Consider the following 11,566-nt stretch of genomic DNA (forward strand, 5'->3'; position numbering starts at 1 on the left):
AATTTGATCTCTCCATTATGCCAAAATTACTCTTACCAAGAATATCAGCCCCTTCCCTTGATATCAAAAGGACAGTTATTATGTATATCAATGACTGGAACTTTGCTACTAAGTATTATAAATTGCTAGGACTGACAAATTAAAGTCTTAAAATGTACTTACTTCAATTTGTTGAAAGTACATTACATCATTATGAAAGGAGCTACATTGAAATCTCCAAGTACCAGTCTTTTCTCTATATCTAAAGAACAAGTTGCTGCTTTTCATGTCATGCTTTATGGATATATTTCATAATATAAAAATCTATCAAAAGAAATTAGAATATAAATGTTCACTCTCTATTGTTTAGTCTTTAACCTTTAACCAGTGTTTTGCCACAATTGTACCCACTGCCATGGTGGTAGTACAAACCAGTTTTTCAGTAATTTCATTTGTTGAATCATTGTAAAATCTTTGCATATTAATAATCATCTTCATTTTCTCCTGATACAAATTTATGGAAAAAGAGCCCATGAAGAACTCTATATAAGTCTCTATATAATAACAATGAGGCAGATTTGCTTCAAACATAGTCATTGCACAGAATCGGAAATAGAAGAATTATTTTTGTATTAGAAATAGGAAGAAACAACTTAAAATAATAAACACATAAATTAACTTGGTGTTCAATTATTTTCTCCTTAGCTAACACCCCAATTCTTTACTTCCATGTAATATTAAAAAATAATCATTTCCTTAATTATTTTATTAATCTGTAAATTCAAGACTATAATTCATATATAGAGAGTACCTTTTTATATCCTTGAGTGAAATGAGAACACCATCATTTTAAAAAACAAATTAACAAAATAACACAATGTAACCATTTTACAATTAAACACAACAATTTGTCAACAGAGGCCAAAAATGTTAGAAAGCAACCTGTTTTTTTTTTTTAAGTGTTTTCCTTTTATGTGATCATGTTGACATAATGTTGTTGAAACAATAAAGAATGAGAAAAAGTATCCTTAAATTTTTTGAGACATGGACAACATTGACAGTTTGGGAAAAAAAGATAGATTCTTTCTCAGAAAAGTACTTTTAAACGTATAAAATAAAATACATAGAGTTACAAAGGATGCCAAAAATAGGTCTAAATTAAATTCCAGTGTAAGATCCCTTTATGTAGAATATAGTAAGTTAATACATTGGTTTCTTCTCATAACAGTCCACCATAAAGCAAGTATATCAGAGTGATGCATGTCAACACAATTGACAGGAATAGGAGCATGAGTTAAATCTCGTATCTAAGGTATGAAGATGGATAATGAAGCTATTTTGAAATGATAGAATAATTAGCTTGTCAAAGTTGTATACTAAGTTTTGTGTGATCTGTAACAATCCAGGCTATTCATGTACAGCCTAATTTATCCAGCTGTATATGGCAAACTCTGATTTCTTTTTTTTAAATATGATATTACTTTATTTTATCTGAAGTGCCTTTTTGCTAGTTTTTCTTTTATTATTATTTGCTATTTTATTTATGCTTTTTTACTCATATTTATTAATTAGATTGGTTAAAGTTTTCTTTTTTTGTTTGTTTGTTTTTTTGTTTGTTTTAGATAGAGTTTTGCTTTTGTTGCCCAGGCTGGAGTTCAATGGCACAATCTTGGCTCACTGCAACATCTGCCTCCCAGGTTCAAGCCATTCTCCTGCCTCAGCCTCCCAAGTAGCTGGGATTGCAGGTGTGTATCACCACACCCAGCTAATTTTGTATTTCTTTAGTAGAGACAGGGTTTCACCATGTTGGTCACACTGATCTTGAACTCCTGACCTCAAGTAACTCACCCACCTAGGTCTCCCAAAGTGCTGGGATTACAGGTATGAGCCACTGTGCCCAACTAAAAGTTTCTTTAAAAAAAAAAACAAATTCAATTTTTATTTTAGATACAGGAGACACATATGTAGCGATGTTACATGGTTATATTGGACCCAGGTAGTAAGCATAGCACCCAGTAGGTAGTGTTTCAACCCATGACCCTAATCTGTCCCTTTACTCCAGTAGTCTGCAGTGTCTATTTTATTATATTTATGTCCGTGTATGCTGAATGTTTAGCTCTAACTTATAAGTTGGAAGGCAGTATTCAGTTTTCTGTTCCTGCATTAATTCATTTAAGATTATGGCCTCCAGCTCCATCCATGTTGCTGCAAAGGACCTGATTTCATTCTTTTTTTCTTCTTAAAAATTAATGCCCTGTTCAAAATTTTTTCTTCTGAAGCTTCTTTCTCATCAAACTGTAGTGAGAATTAATTCTGCCTTAGTGCTCTCAATACATTTTTCACATCTCAAACATAACATTTTGAATTTTAATTACTGTCTTATTTGTTTTATTTTCCTTGTATGTGTGAATTCTCAGAGGATGGTGACTGTTCCTTACACATTTTTAGACCAGGATTTAAATATATTTTTTAAAATTTTAGTTTTTATATTCATGTAGCAGGATACAAGTTTAATATACCAAAGTCGATCACTTTCCTATGTATCACCAATGAACAAGTGGAATTTGAAATTAAAAACCACATCATTTATATCAGCATAAGAAATTGAAATATTAAGGTATAAAACTAACAAAATATATGCAAGATCTGTATGAAAAAACTACAAAACATAGATGATAGAAATCAAAGATGATCTAAATAAATGAAATGATATTCCAGGTTCTTGGATAGGAAGACTCAGTATTGTCAAAATATAAGTTCTTCCCAACTTGATATAAAGATTGAATGTTATATCCATTAAAATTCGAGCAAGTTATTTAGTGGAAAGTGACAATTTGATTCTTAATTTTATATGTAAGGACAAAAGTCTCAGAGGAACCAAGATAATATTAAGGAAAGAGAAAAACAAAATTAAAAGACTAGCACTACCAAACTTCAAGTCTTACTACAGAGCTACAATAATCAAGATAGTGTAATATTAGTAAAGGAAGAGATAAATTGATCAATGGAGCAAAATAAAGAGCCCAGAAATATAACAACATAAATACATTAAATTTATATATAAAAAGGAAGCAAAAATAACCTAATGGAGACCCAATAGTCTTTTCAACATATGGTGCTAGATCAACTGGATATTGACATGCAAACAGACGAATGTAGGCACAGAATTTACACCTTTCACAAAAATTAACCAAAATGTATCATAGACCTAAGCTTAAATGCAAAACTATAAAACTTCTTGAAGATAATATAGGAGAAAATTTAGGTGGTCTTGGAGTCTTTGATTTGGCAATGACTTTTTAGACAGAATATTAAAAGCACAATCCCTGATGTTAAAAATAGTAAGTTAGACTTTATTAAAATTAAAACAAAAACCCCTCATTTGCAAAAGACAGTATTAAGATAACAGAAAGAAAAAGCACAGATAAGGAAAAGAAATTTGTAAAACATATATTTTAAAAAAGGTATCCCAAAATATAAAAAAGAACTCTTGAAATACAAAAATAAGTAAACAGCCCAATTAAATAAGTGGTCAAAAATATGAACATATATTTCACCAAGGTAAATACATGGATGCTATATAAACATATACAAAGATATTCAACATCATATGTCATTATAGAATTGCAATTTGAAACAACAGTAAGATACTATTACAAACTTATTAGAATGGTAAAAATCCAAAGCACTGACATCACCAAGTTGTGGGGAGAATGTGGAGCAACAAGAACTCTCATTTATAGCGGATAGAAAAGCAAAATGTTACATGTTCTTAGAAGACAGCCTTGGTTTCTTACAAAGCTAAACATAATGTTACCATCAATTTTACTAGCAGCTGGTTTCCTTAGTATTTATTCAAATGAGTTGAAAACATGTCCACACAACAGTTGCCTACAATTGTTTATAGCAGCTTCATTCATAATTGTTCTGAATTGGGAGCAACTAGTATGAATACAAACTATGGTGCACATATACAAGAGGAGAATTATTCACTAGTAAAGAGAAAACAGCTACCAAGCTATAAAGAGACACAGAATAACCTCAAATGCATATTGCTAAGTGAAAGAAGCCAGTTTGAAAGGTCTACACACTGTATGAGTTTAACCGTATGACATCCTAGGCAACAATATGGTGATAGTTTAAAAAGATTAGCAATTACCAAGATTTTAAAGAGAGGTAGGGAGGGATGAATGGTACATGAGAGATTTTAGGGGCAGAGAAACTGTCATGTATAATATTCACTGAAATAGTAAATTCAAACTATCATGCTTTTGGCAAAACCAATTGAAACATATAAAACAAAGAGTGAAGCTTAATGTAAACCACAGACTATAGTTAATAATAATGTATCACAGCATAAAGTTTACAGAAGAAACTCTTCAGATGTATTTAGTTTGCAAGGGATATGACATCTAGCAATATATGTTTTATAGCTGAATACCCAGCTGCAGAACCAAATGGGCAGAGTCAATCAGTAACTGAAGGGTGCATTTCCCACCCAGCTAAATTGGGTAACTCTCAAAATGTAAAATAATTCTATTCCTTTTCCTTAAGAATAACAGATGGAAATATAATTGTATATAACATAAACTGAGAATATATAGTGCAGTCTAGAGTGTTAATTATGTTTTGGGATTAAAAAAAATTTTGGGACTGAGATTTGCCATTAACGATTTCATGATGCTAAGCTTGGCTTGATTTCTGCTTTCTTTGCTGTTTTGTTTGGGGTACAGATCAAAGGAAGTGCAACATTTCTTAGGCAAAAAAAATGGAAATATTATTCTAAGAAATAATAGCTCAGAATATAAGACCATATAGAACATGGTGCATAACAGCTATTTAATAAAGAAGAGAATCAAAGAATGAAAAAAACGAGGGTTGAGAAAAAGGTAATAATAGTACCAGATGTGGATTTTTAGAAATACTGTTAAAATAATTCATAACAACTAAGCTGAGGGAAAATATCCCTTAAATTAAAAATTATAAAACATTATCTGGCCATGATATTAAAGAGTTCTCAGAGGTATTACAAAAGATAAAAGCATGTGGATTACAGAATTAAAATGTTTATCATACAATATGTAAAAATAAAGAAAAATTAATAACAATAACAAAGCCTCTATAAGTTATGAAAAGTATACTAGAGGATAATCACTATAGGACAATTACAAAAAAGAGAAGAGTAAAATGAAAAAGGAATAAAATCAAAGTCATCATCTTTCTAATTTTCTGTTAACTTTTAAATTAATAGCCTATAGAGTGTGATAGAGGAACACAGGTCATTCATTTCTTTTTATTTTAAACCTTGTGTAAGGAATAGAAAGACCAAGCTGTTTAACATAGAATATAAAATATAATGAATAAATTAGGTGGTTTTCTGTGCTATCTAATTAAATTGGCCAGAGGTTTGCTATTCCAGCTGTAATTTGACTTACTCAGAGATCACTGTATTTTTCAAGTTCTGAAGGTCAGGTCCTGGATCAGACTGGTTAAATTACCTCTCTAGGGCTGGTGATATACATATTTCCATTTATTTCTCAAATGAAGTGAACATCAGTGAAATTTTTCATCTATAAAAAGGTGTAATGTAAATTATTACCCCTTTTTATAAATGAAGATATTGTGGCTCGGAGAAGTTAAGCAAGGTTAAGGAAGCTAGTAAATAGCAGTATGGACTCAAATTAGATTTACCTGATTCCATCTATGACATTATTTACATTTGACAGTGAAACTTCACTATTATTAGTGGATTTTGAAATAAGACCTCAGGGCCACTAGTAACTCTTTAGAAATTACTGTAATGTAGAAAAGGTCTCTGAGGGATGCAAATGGCTAAATGCAGCCTAATGGAGAATGCTAATTTATATACAGGGTATTATTGTGCCCTGCGATAAGACTGACAGGGAAATATATAAGGTTCTTAAGGAATGTGAAGGAGAGTATTTTAGCAAGTGATACACAGAGAAGAATCTCATCCTTTCAATAAGCTTCCTGTCTACAAAATTTGGCTTTAATCAAAATGGGGGCCTATTTTAGGAACATGAGTTATTTCAAGAAATTCTACTGAGGACGATAAAACCTGCCCTTCCAAGTCCCAGAAAGCAAGCAGCTGGTTAGTCTGCCTTGTTTGGGAGGTATGTCTCCTCTTGTCTGTCTTGCTCTGCTTGTTGGCTCCACCTACTTCTGAAGCTGGGCTTTATCTTTCTACTCATAGCTTCTCTGCACAGGTGGGTACTCCTCTGAGTACAGAACATTCCTTTTTACCTTTCCCTGTTTTATATTTCTCCACTGAACTCTTATAAACTCTATACCCTCCTTGTCTGTTTACCATCACTTTCCCTGACCAGGTAGCATCACAGGGGAGGTATATTTGTCAGTTTGAGTCACTGCTGTGTCCTCAGTACTTACTTAGCAGTTGGTATATATAGATCCTCAATAAATATATGTTGAATAAATTAATGAGAGAATAATTCGATGGAGACGTCCATAAAAACTTAAATATTTTCCTGATGATTTGAGATTTACTGATATTGATCAGGAAATTAGTTCAAACTCACTCTTCAGTATCTCTCTCTGTTGTATTTGACAAACGAGATTTACATTTACCTATTCTCAGGCTTCAGATATATTTTTTTCCCTAATTCTTTGGAATAACTAATATCACCGATTTCTTAACTTCTAGTTTATAGTACAAAGGTAGCATCATGATCAAATGGAAAGACCAATATACTTGGAATTACAGATTTGAAGTGGCAGCCATACATAAATCCTAATGTAGTTATTGTTTTAGGTGGTGAAACACACAAAAGATATAGCCCGTTTTAAAAGTGGTAATTGTTACTTTTTTCTATGAAAGTATATATTGTTTATGACTATTAAAGTTGTATTTAATTTAAGGCTATTGCATGTATGAACATTCTGCTGTAAACATTCATGTAAACTTCTTCTACATGAATGTTCACAGCAGTTTTGGACATGTGCTGTCACTCCCCTGGTTCAATACCTTAGAGCATAATGGCTAGATCTTATATAAGATTTATGTTTAACTTTTTAAGAAAACGCCAAATGTCAAATTATTTCCAAAGTTGTTTAGCACTTTACATTGCACCAGTGGTATGTGAAAGTTCTAGATCCTCTGCATCACTGTCAACATTCATCATGTCTCTTCTTTCTAAATTTAGCAATTCTCACAGGTGCACAGTTATACATCACTGTTGTTTTAATTTGCATAACTAATGATATTAAACATTTATTCTTGTGCTTATTTTCCATCAACATTTCTTCTTTGATGCAAAATCTATTAAAATATTTTGCCCACTTAGTTGTGTAGTATTATTGAGTTTTGAAAGCTCTTTATTCCAGATATAAATCCCTTTTCGTACATATTATTTAAAGTATTTTTCTTAATGGCTTTCCTATATATATGTGTTTATGTATATGTGTGTGTATATATATGCACACAAACAAAGGCAGACTGCTGCCTCATCCAGTCTCTCATTTGGATAGTCTGTAGTCTTGGAAGCTTGGCTACCCATGTTCTCCTACAAATAGACATTGAGAGCTTGTTTGGAGGTTCTAGCAGAGGAGCACAGCGGCTCTTATATCTTTGACTGAAGACACATCTTCCTCTACCAAGGATGGTTGTCTTCTTTGACCAAGCGTGTAGCTTCAGGAAGGATGCACATGGAGCAATGAGGGAGGAAGGGGACACACGCCTCCCCAGCTAGATCAGTGGAGTCAACCTGGACGATGAATGGGGTGACAGATGTCACAGCCAGATCGCCTTCACATCCTGCCTTTATTAATATATTCTCTGAATGGTATTCTTAAAGGAACTTTTTTTTTAATTTTAAAGAATTTAAATTTATCAGTATTTTATTTTACAGACAATGCTTTTGGTATCACATCCAAGAAATATTTGCCTATCCCTGGATCTTTAAAATGTCCTTTGTTTTCACCCAGAAATCTTATAATTCTAAGTTTTATCTTCAAGCCTATAACATACTTTGAGTCAATGTTTGTATATGGTATGAGTTATGGATTTAAGTTCAGTTATTTTTACTTACGGATTTCCAATGATTTCAGTAACATTTATTGAAAGAGTATCTTTTTTCACTAAATTGTCTTTGTACTTTTGTTGAAAATAAGTTGTCAATTTCTTGGTTCCTTTTCTGAACATTGTATTTTGTTCCAATAATTGAGATTTCATTCATTATCTCACTACAATATTGTCCTGTTGGTTATACTTTTATAATAATTCTTAAAATCAGTCACAGTTCATCTTCCAATTTAATTAATTTTTTACGTAGTCTTTTTTGGTAATTTTAGGTTCTTTGAGTTTTTATATAAATTTTAGTTCAATCTTATAAATTTCTACTAGAAAACTTTGCTGTTTTTTCACTTGGGATTGTGTACTAAATCTATAATTCTATTTGAGAGCAATTGATAGCTTAACAATATTGAGTCTTCAACCTGTGAACATAATATATTTATCCATTTGTGCCAGTCTTTAAACTTTTTTCTCAGCATTTGTTAATGGTTTTCAATGTGTGGTCATCTTATATCTTTTAAAATATGTATTTTACATAATTCATGATTTTCATGTTACCTTAAATAGTATTTTTAACATTTTAACTTTCATTGATAGTGTGTAGAAATAAGTTATTTTGTATTTATGAGTACTGTGATATTCCATTATTTTTGCTTCACTTTGTGTGTTCGGCACTGTCATGCATTTTTAACTACTTCCACAGAAACCAGTGATTTTCTACTCAACAGATTGAGAATTTTAGCAGAAGTAGAAGAGAGGGACTCTCCATCAAAGCGAAACCACAAAAATCCTGTTTACTTTGCACGTTCGGTTTAAGCATAGTTGAACCACATAGCAGCCAGATCAGTTAGAAAGGCTGCTCTTTCTTCTTCCTGTCCGTCTTCTCTCATCAGTGCACAAATTCTAAGCCATGTGACTACTTGACTCTCCATTCTAGGATGGCTGTGCTAGGAGTCCATGTACTTGAAGAACATGATCTCATGTCTATTTCCTTTAGAGAGAAGCTCTGGAAATACATTTGATAGTGAAGATTTGGAAGACTATTCCAACTTTTCCTTCCAACACCTGTTTTTATTACCTCTTTTTCTACACTGTTTCTTCTACACTATATATCGGCCACATAGTGGCAAGAATAATTAAAGTTAAGCACATTTTAGGTAAAAAAATGTATTATCAACTTTTCTCATAAATTATAATATACCTCTATGTATCTTTTTTCCCCTTCGCATTTTTATTTAGGTTATCATGTTTCATGAATTTTACCAAATAATACAAATTAGATGAGAATGTTAAGATAGTTGGTTTATATGAGGATATCTGCCTTGTAATTAATATACTATTTCTTGCTAAGGTATTAATTTGTGTTCTTAAGTTGAACTTTTATAGTTCAGTATCCCATTAAAATGAAAAGAGCACAAAATTTAAAACAAGTAAATATTAAAATCTAAAAAAAAACCTCTTTCTGAAAATTCCAAGTTTTATGAAGGAGCTGATTTCATAAAAGGCGAATTTTGTACATATTTTAATTTTCTAAAATATGATGTGCCACCTATTGTGTGTGTGTGTCTGTTTTTGTGCATGCTATGTATTCTGTTTCCTAAAAATAAATTGGTTTATTTTGCAAAATCAGTCCTGTTTTTTGAAGCAAACTAGATTCCCTCTTTTCAAAGTTTGATACAAAGTATATATTTTTGCCTTTGAAGTTTCCAATAATTAACTTGGTTTGGAAGATAATGTTTGAAAGTATTTATTATGTCCTAATTCCACCTTTGACATGTTTTACTCTTCCTTTTCCTATATTTAAGCTCTCAGATAACTGAGAACATGAAATAACAGGGAAATGAGATACTAAACCATTTGAACTAATATAAACAAATTTCCAATATTCATCTCAAGCATAAAAATACTTACGGGATCATGTTGGGATTAGTTCTTAATTAGATCGTGAAGTTCATTTTCTTAACCATATTCCAACAACTTTGAATGACATTTTAAATACTCCGTTGCCTTGGTGTTTTATATCAATTAGCACTGTTGTTTTCTAGCTTACTTATTATTCTTTACTTACGAATTTATCAGTCTAATGATTTCATATGTATATATCCTCATATTACCAGATGAATTTTGAGTAAGCTTTTAAATTATTTTCATTCTTCTTTAATTAAATGGTCTCTACTGAAAACAAGATAAATTTGCATATATTTCATATGCATGCTGAATTGAGAATGCAGGTTTTTCTTAAGCAAGCAATACCCAAGGTAGTTATTTAATATTCAAGCATTTTGGCAATTTCTTTATATGCTGTTATTGACTTTCATTGGACTAATTTATCTGTATTCAAAAGTAAATGGCCAGTGTGAACTCAGGTTTTATAAATTTGTAGTTTTACATAATTATACACAAAAATAAGTCATTCGAATTTGAAGAAGTATTGAAGCTTTAATGAATTATATTAAGTCAAAAGGTTAAAATCAAGTATATGCTGATCTGGATCCAATAGTAGGGACAAAATATTAAAAATGTAAAAAGGGAAGAAACAACAAAAAAATAGAAAGTGGAGAACCTAAGATAAGCGTTGAAATATACATGATATATTCATTTTTCTTGAAATTTATGTGGTTTTCTTCATTGTGTCACAAACAAATATATCAAATAGTGCTTTATCAAGATAGTATTCATTTTTATATTTCTGCTTTAATTAATCAAACATTTATTCAACAACATCTGTATGCCAGATACTTTGGTAGGTACTGAGCATGCAAAGAGGAGCCAGCAATATCATGGGGTAAAAACCTAGATAAACAACTGACTCCATTCTTGTAGACTAGCAATACAATTTAATTTGTAATAATTCTTTGACTTTTAGCCTTAATGCCACTTTTTGTAGACATTCTTCCTTGAGTAATATTCCTTACTTTCAACTGTATTAAGAGACACTGCTAGGTATTTCCTTAACATTGTGTTCTTTCTTTATTGTATCACTTAATGTAAATGCTTGTTTTAAAATTAAACATCTTGATTCTAAGCTTGGGAGGACAGATCAAAACTCCTTTGCTCATATTTATACCCCTTGTGCCTATCATAATACTTGGTGCATGGTGTATGCTTGCTATATGCTAGATGAATGCATGCAAAAGGGAAGAGGGAGGGAGAGAAATGGAGAGAGAAGAAAGAGGGATAGGAAGGAAAGAAGAAGAAAAGGAGTGAGGAAGACAAATTTCACATTGAAAACTTCTATTAAAATCTGTTTTGCATGAAATTCTCTATTTTTGGGTAATTCGAATTTACAGATAGAATGGTTTGACAATAGAAGAAACTAAAATTTATAAAAATATTATTTCCCTGAAATATATTGTGGTGAGGTTTCTGAAGACAAACCTGCACATGAGGCCTCATTCTACTTTCAATCTACCAGTAAACTATTTAAAGAGTTTGAAGAAGACTCAGTAACTAAATTGTAGATAAAAATGTTTATAGTCATATATCAGTCAAATATCTACCCAAGCAGACCAAGATGTAGGAAAATTTTTAAATGTT

This window comes from Sapajus apella, unplaced genomic scaffold, assembly GCF_009761245.1.
Source record: "Sapajus apella isolate SASKATOON/1434 unplaced genomic scaffold, GSC_monkey_1.0 scaffold1, whole genome shotgun sequence".
NCBI lineage: Eukaryota > Metazoa > Chordata > Mammalia > Primates > Cebidae > Sapajus > Sapajus apella.